We start from the raw sequence: 6,786 nt of genomic DNA, 5'->3' as shown, positions 1-6,786 counted from the left end.
TCCCCGCCAGCCTGGTCACTCCTAACTCCCCACCCCCCTGCTGGCCTGGTCACCGCTTAATGCCCCCCTGCCAGCCTGGTTGCCCCAGCTGCCGCCCTCGGCTGGCCTGGTCGCTCCTAACTGTCCCCCTCTGCTGGCCTGGTCACCCCACACAGCCTGCTGTTCAGTCATTTGGTTGTCCCTCACTAACCCTCCTGCAGGCCTGGTCGTAGGCAGCCATCTTGTGAGGGTATGAGGGTTAATTTTCATTTTGCCTCTTTATTATATAGGATGATTTCAATTATGTCAAGTTTTAGAAAGTCTTAACTTCTGATTTAAGAAATGAGGGGAAAATGTAGATAAATTGTTTAGAATGCATTATTGATTATATTGTTCAACTCAATTCGAGTTTGGATAGCAATGGTTTAAGGAAGTCTTCAGACATCTCCACTTTAGTTATTCAAGAAGACTAACGCCCATCACTTAAACTTGGAACGAAGTTCTCATCTCTGGAAAACCTAGCAAATGTTTTTGAACAATCTGCTCCGACAGTTTGTGTCAGGGCATCCTTATGAGAATGAACTAATCTTAGCCTCATGTTGAAGGCAATGCAACTCAGTGGTAATAGATTAAATAAGGTCACTTGGTTTTAGTCGATAATCTATTTTGAGGTTGTTTGTAGCTGAAATAAGTATGATAAAAAGTGCTAGTTGTTATTACACATAATAATAATAATAATGATAACTTTTAGTGTTTATTATATATCAGCCAGTTCTTAGTATTTTACATGGATAATTATTATGTTCTTACACACCATGAGGCATATACTGTTTTCATTTCTATGCTGCGGTTGAAAAAAAAAACAACAAAAAACACCTGAGACTTGTGGAAGGTATTTAAGTTGCCCTTGATTATAGAAATGGCAAGTAACAGAGTATGGTTGAAATTGAATCCACTTAATCACTCTGCTAAAATGTCCACGGTCTTAACAGCTATGATATTTTATTTTTAAGTAATTAGAGATTGGGCTTAAAGACCTTTAAGTTTCCAGATCAGTTTAAATGATTCCAAAAAGAATTGTTAACAGAGTTAATAATTGTTATATTTTAAATGTGTAAATGAGGATCATCTAAAGAACTTTCAAGAAAAATAAAATGTACTCAAACAAACTGCTCCCATCACCTGTAGGTTTGGGTTGAAAATTTTGTTGTGCATGATGATAGTACCCATGTTTTATGGATTTACTTTAATAAGTATATGTTGTCAACTTGATCTTCAAAAGTGTAACAAATTAAAATTCCACTTTGTGCATTTTATTGTATTAGTTTAATGTTTTATTTTTAAAAGGTATTTTACTTTTTAATTAAATTTAATATTAATTCTTTATTGTTGAAAGTATTACATATGTCCCCTTTTCCCCCCATTGTCCTGGGACCAAAGAATTTTCAGTAACCACTAGAGGCTCGCCCTGATGACAGCGACTGGCGCCCCATCTTGGTCTGGCGCCCCCGCTCACCTGCTCCACCATCCTGCCAAGGTTGATGCCCACCATGTTCTGCGCTCTGCCACCTGTTGCCGATGCATGCCATTTCCGCACACGTCCCCTGGTAGTCAGTGCAACCAGTTGTTCGGTTGTTCCGTTGTTTGGTTGTTCCACCATTCTATTTGCATATTAGGGTTTTATATATATATAGATATTCAAGTTTTGGTATTTCTGCATTCAAAATTTCTATGAAAAATTGATTTTGTGGCAATGTACATTTTATTAACTCTTTTTTTCCATTTAGTATTCTATTTATTATTTTTTTCTTTATTAAGGTATTACATATGTGTCCTTATCCCTCTATTGCCCCCCCCTTGCTCAAGCCCTCACCCCCCTAGTGTCTGTGTCCATTCCTTATGCTCAGATTCCTGTATACAAATCCTTTGGTTGATCTCTTACTCCACCCTCCCCACCCTCCCCTGCCTTCCTTCTGAGGTTTCACAGTCTGTTCGATGTTTCTCTGTCTCTGGAGCTATTTTTGTTCATTAGTGTAAGTTGTTATTATATTCAACATATAAGTGAGATCATGTGATATTTATCTTTCTCTGACTGACTTATTTCACTTAGCATAATGCTCTCCATGTCCATCCATGCTATAGCGAATTGAAGAGTTCTTTATCTTTTACAGCAGCATAGTATTCCATTGTGTAGATATACCACAGTTTTTTAATCCACTCATCTGCTGATGGGCACTTAGGCAGTTCCTAAATCTTACCTATTGTAAATTGTGCTAATATAAACATAGGGGTGCATATATCCTTTCTGATTGGTGTTTATGATTTCTTGGGATATATTTCTAGAAGTGGGATTACTGGGTCAAATAGAAGTTCCAGTTTTACTTTTTTGAGGAAACTCTATACTGTTTTCCACAGTGGCTGCACCAGTCTGCATTCCCACCAGCAGTGCACAAGGGTTCCTATTTCTCCACATCCTCTCCAGCACTTGTTTGTTGATTTGTTGATGATAGCCATTCTGACAGTTGTGAAATGGTACTCATTGTCCTTTTAATTTGCATCTCTCAGGTAATTAATGACTTTGAGCATGTTTTCATATGTCTCTTGGCCTTCTGTAGGTCCACTTTCAAAAGTGTCTATTTAGGTCCTTTGCCCATTTTTTTATTGGATTGTTTACCTTCCTTTTGTTAAGTCGTATGAGTTCCCTATAAATTTTGGAGATTAAACCCTTATCAGATGTCACAGTGGCAAATATGTTCTCCCATGTAGTGGTCTTTCTTGTTGTTTTGTTGGTGGTTTCCTTTGCTGTGCAGAAGCTTTTTATTTTGATATAGTACCATTTGTTTATATTCTCATTTGTCTCCATTGTCCTAGGAGATTTATCAGTAAACATATTGCTATGAGCTATATCAGATATTTTGCTTCCTATGTATACTTCTATAATTTTTATGGTTTCCTGACTTACATTTAAGTCTTTTATCCATTTTGAGTTTAGTTTTGTGTCTGGTATAAGTTGGTGATCTAGTTTCGTTTTTTGGATGTATCTGTCCAATTTTCTCAACACCATTTATTGAGGAGACTGTCTTGACTCCATTGTATGCTCTTGCCTCCTTTGTCAATATTAATTGAGCATAATGGTTTGGGTCGATTTCTGGCTGCAACTATTTAGGGTCTTTTTTTTTTATTCCAGGTGAATTTTGGGAGAGTTTTTTCTAGGTCTTTGAAATATGCCATTGGTATTTTAATGGGATTGTGTTGAATCTATATATTGCTTTGTGTAGTATGGACATTTTAATGATGTTGATTGTGCCAATCCATGGACATGATATATTCTTCTACTTGTGTATATCTTCCTCTATCTCTTTTTTCAATGTCCTGTAGTTTTCTGAGTACAGGTCTTTTACATCCTGAGTTAAGTTTATTCCTAGGTATCATAATTTTTTGTTGTTGCAATGATAAGTGGGATTGTTTTTTTTTTTTTTTAGTTTCTCTTTCTGTGAGTTCATTATTGCCGTATAAAAAAGCCATAGATTTCTGGGTGTTAATTTTGTATCCTGCTACATTGCCAAATTCATTTATTAAATCAAGTAGTTTTTTTATGGAGTCTTTATGTATTTTAGTTTTAAAGTGTCATTTTTGGCATTTTCAGTGCTTAACTCAGTGGATACACATAGCACAACCAAAATAATTGTGTTAAATGCAAGAATGAATGACACAGGTTCTAGCTTACACCACTGTATGAAAAATCAAGATTACTTGATTACAAGTAATAAATGTGTTTACAGGAGTTTCTGGACTTCCTCATAAAGATTTTGAATCTCATCATTTGACAATATGGTCTCTTGAAAAATCAACATATCACATCTCTGAATCTGTAGATCAGACAAACATAATCTCCATCTAACACTGGGGGAATATGCCTCAATCTTTCTGGAGTGTTTCCCATACTGTGTTGCTTTGACAACAAAGTGACATCTACCTATAATAGACAGCATGTTGATTTTTTATTCTAATGATGCATTGTCTCTGGTTGGGTTATTTGCACAGGCCATTGTACATTTCAGAACCATGCTTCTTGGTGCTGAAGAGAAGTACTGAGCCTTCAAAAATAGCAATAAGTTCATTGCACACTATAATCTTAGATGAAGTAGGTGTGTTGAAAGACATTATTTTAACACATGCCCAGGCCCCATAAATTTCCTGTAGGACAGCATGCAAATGGTTTTTAACTATTTCTGTACAGTACTTTGTCATTTTAACTAAGTTATGTGCCTTTTATAATATTCTTCCCATTTTTTCTACCCATTAATTTTCAGAAATACTTTTTCTCATTTTGAATTCCATGAAGTAAAAATTTATTAAACACTTAGTTTACGAATGAAAGCCATTCATAGCTATGCTAATTTGTCTATAAACAAAATGCTGGGAGATTTCCAAGCAGCATCCCAAAAGATGAAATGTTTTCACAAATCCAGTATAATCACCATTTGGTATTTATTTCTGCAAATACCAAAGAGTGAATCAATGTTTGTTTGTTTTTTTCTAATTTATTTTTTTAAATTTCCCCTTGAGTGGAGAAATATGGTATGCTATGTTCAAAAACGTTAATTATCTATCTCTCTTAATATGCTGTTTGGAAATTTCAATGAATTAATGCATGTGGTTTAAACATATTTGCATTAATTTTAGTAACATGCTTATTGTAAACCATTTATAAAATGCAGAAAGGTAAAAGAATAAAATCACTCAATTTTACTACCTAATGATAAGCATTATCTAGATTTTGATATAATTTCTCCTAAAATTTATTCCAATAAGTTTGGAGTCATTTTTGAATTTTGCATACAGCTTTAGAGCTTATGATTTTTTATGCATTTTTATGTTAATCAGTAGTCTCTTATTCCTAACAAACCCTAATGTTTGATGATTTTATATAGTTTTATCACTTAAACTTCAGGGAAAAAACATAGAACTCACAATGTATAACGTTTCAAAAATAAAACAAGTTTATTTTTTGCTCACAAAAAAGTACAAAGTGGGTTTTCCTAGTCAGTGGATACATTTTCCTTATGTATGATTGCAAAGACCCAGGCTCCTACCATCTTGTGGCTCTGCCATCTTTAATACATAGCTTCCAAGGTTAGCCTGTGTGCTGCCATTCCAATCAGCCAAGAAAGGAAAATATTATGGAAAAATTGTTTATGGGCTAAGCAACCTTTAAGCAAAAATATATGCAAATAAACTAGATGTTGACATTAATATAAGGCTGTTACTATCTCCCATAGGAAGGCCTGGGGACTGCAGGGTATAGGGGGTCAATGGGGAAAAAAAGGAACATCTATAATACTCTCAACAATAAAGATAAACTTACCAATAAAAATTAAAAATATTACCCCCTTTTGGCTCTCTGAGCAGCACGATGGCGGTGGGCAAGAACAAACGTCTTACAAAAGGCAGCAGAAAGGGAGCCAAGAAGAAAGTGGTTGTTCCATTTTCTAAGAAAGATTGGTATGATGCGAAAGCACCAGCTCTGTTCAATATAAGAAATATTGGAAAAACACTAGTTACGAGAACTCAAGGAACCAAAATCACATCTGATGGTCTCAAGGTTCCTGTTTTTGAAGTGAGCCTAGCTGATCTGCAGAATAATGAAGTTACATTTAGAAAATTCAAGCTAATTACTGAGGATATTCAGGGCAAAAACTTCCTGACTAATTTCCATGGCATGAACCTTACCCGTGACAAAATGTGCTCTATGGTCAAGAAGTAGCAGATCATGATTGAAGCTCATGTCAATGTCAAGACTACCAATGGTTATTTGCTTCATCTGTTCTGTGTTGGTATCACTAAAAAGCACAACAATCAGATTCAGAAGACCTCCTATGCCCGCTCGGCATCAGCAGGTTCGCCAAATCCAGAAGATGATGGAAATCATGACCCGAGTGGTGCAGACAAATGACTTGAAAGAAGTGGTCAATAAATTGATTCCAGACAGCATTGGAAAAGACATATAAAAGGCTTGCCAATCTATTTATCCGCTCCATGATGTCTTTGTCAGAAAAGTCAAAATGCTGAAGAAGCCCAAGTTTGAATTGGGAAAACTCATGGAGCTTCATGGTGAAGGTAGCAATTCTGAAAAACCTACTGGGGATGAGACCAGTGCTAAAGCTGAACAAGCTGATGGATATGAGCCTCCAGTCTAAGAATCTGTTTAAAATTCAGACATTTAATGGTGACAAATAAAAAATCCTATTTGTGAAAAAAAATAAAAATATTAGAATAAAAATAAATAGTTAAACATCATTTCTGCTCACTTTCCATAGAAGAGCTTAGTTACATGACCATACTTAACCAGAGAATTCTGGGGATATAATGTAGCATTGTACTCAAGAAAATAATGGAAACAGACTTTGGTGAGCAGCTAGCAATATCTTCCATAATTAATCAAATAAATAATTTTTCTATGTTTGTTCCTTATTTAGATGTCTTATTTTGTTCAGGATGTTTGTCCTTTGTTTTCTAATGATGTGTTCATCATTTAATTACATGTTGGAATATCAATAATGTATCTATGTATCTGTCTTATAAGTAGCAAGTATTTTCACTTTTAATTCCATCAAATTTTCTTTTAGTGATTTTTACAAATAATAGTTTCAAATGCTTAAATTATAATTCTAGTAGTGTTTTGCTTGGTCTTTATGCTCAGAAATCCCAACTCTATCTCCAAATAAGATAATATTCACTTGTATTTTCTCATTGCTATTTTATGGTTTCAATTTTTAGATTTAAAATTTTAACCTGTATATAATA

At 34.9% G+C, this 6,786-nt stretch overlaps 1 pseudogene; it reads left to right on the top strand.

Annotated features, from left to right (window-relative positions):
• Window positions 1–5,395: 5,395 nt before the first annotated feature.
• LOC102766013 lies at window positions 5,396–6,198 on the top strand (annotated as a pseudogene).
• Window positions 6,199–6,786: the final 588 nt, after the last annotated feature.

The sequence above is a fragment of the Myotis davidii genome, unplaced genomic scaffold (genome assembly GCF_000327345.1).
Source record: "Myotis davidii unplaced genomic scaffold, ASM32734v1 scaffold213, whole genome shotgun sequence".
Classification (NCBI taxonomy): domain Eukaryota; kingdom Metazoa; phylum Chordata; class Mammalia; order Chiroptera; family Vespertilionidae; genus Myotis; species Myotis davidii.
The sequence above is the reverse complement of the archived record's forward strand: the minus strand, read 5'-3'. Positions and strand labels throughout refer to the sequence as shown.